Consider the following 1,688-nt stretch of genomic DNA (forward strand, 5'->3'; position numbering starts at 1 on the left):
ATTTCTCGCTTTCTGTCTCTATGTCTCTCTCTGTCTGTCTGGCAAGCGCACGCACCCTACAGTAAAAATCTCTCCAAAAATTTTAAAAACATATATGATGCTATGACTACTATAGACCTTCGCTCTCATGGATTACTCATTTAGCTGTTGAAAATGGCATGTAAGAAACTACTTTGTCTGATAGTATGCCTTATTCATATTCATCTTTATTCTCTGATCTACAAGCATAGTTCTTTTTTTTTTTTTTTTTGAGAGGTTTTTGCTATAGGGCACATGCGCTTGCCAGAAAGACAAAGAGAGACAGAGAGACAGAAAGCGAGAGATCACCTCCCACGGTATGGCCATGCCGCAATCCCTTCTCCTCCATTCTCCTCTCGTGATCTTGGGCACACATGCACATGCGTCCAGCGTGGGTTTAAGCCACTGGGTCCGGAACTCGAACTGCAGTTGACTATATGGGAGTCCAGCAACATAGCAATTATGCTAACTGCTGGTCCCAGCATAGTTCTTTATAGACAGTGGACATCCAAGGACTTTACTGAATACGACTGAAAAAATACATATAATTTCTCTTGGGTTTACCATTGAAGATTGTTTAAAGACTAAAATCTTAAGACATGTATAAATTACTTTTTGATTTATTGCTTTAGATTTCTCCAGAGGATGTACTTTTCCTTTACAATTAGGTTACTTTTATCCTGAAATCTTGAGATTATGACAGAGTGTATTTATGAAAATGGCATATTTTATTCAGTACTCTGGGAACAAGATGTAGTCATCTCCCAAGAGTCAGTGTAAAATTTTACTCCTCTCATTTTTTTAATTTTTTTTATTTTTTGGAGAAGTTTTGCTATAGGGCGCATGCACTCGTCAGAAAGACAGAGAAAGACAGAAAGAGAGAAATCACCCCTCAGGGAAGATGGTTATGCCGCATTCCCTTCTCCATTCTCCTCTTGGGATCTTGGGCACCCATGTACATATGCCCTGCATGAATTTAAGCCACTGGGTCCAGGACTCGATCTGTGGTCAACTACATGGGAGTCCTGCTAACTGCTGGTTCTACTCCTCTCATTTCTATGAAGAAAATGTTTGCTATTTTATTTTTAGTAGTAAATGCCTAGAATATCTACCAAATATATTGAAAGAGGATGCATAGACACCTCTAAATAAAATTGAGAGGAAGAGTCCTAAGAAGGAATATTATGGAGTACAATGTTGAGGAGACTTAGAAAAGCTCTCAGGCTTTCCTTTTCTTATTCCTTTTCTGTTTAAAGGACTTTGGTCTCTGTTTAAGAACAACTGGGTCAAAGACTTCTAAAATTATTTAACAACTCTAGTGTAGACAAAGACATCTGTAATATCTCAAAACTATGTTAAAAATGAGCATTTAGGGACTGACAGGTGGTGTGGTGGTTAAGGGTGCTGGACTACCACATGGCCAACCATGGTTCGAATCCCAGACCTTGCTTTTGGGACCAACAGTTAGCGTAATGGCTATGTCGCTGGACTCCTACATAGTCAACCACGGTTCGCATCCCGGACCCAGTGGCTTAAAACTCACGCCGGGCGCGTGTACATGCGTGCACAAGATCCCAAAAGGAGAATGGAGAAGAAGGAATTGCCGCGTGACCATCCCCCCTGGGGGGTGATTTCTCGCTTTCTGTCTCTCTGTCTCTCTCTGTCTGTCT

Source organism: Tupaia chinensis, unplaced genomic scaffold (genome assembly GCF_000334495.1).
Source record: "Tupaia chinensis unplaced genomic scaffold, TupChi_1.0 Scaffold140176_1, whole genome shotgun sequence".
Taxonomy (NCBI): Eukaryota; Metazoa; Chordata; class Mammalia; order Scandentia; family Tupaiidae; genus Tupaia; species Tupaia belangeri.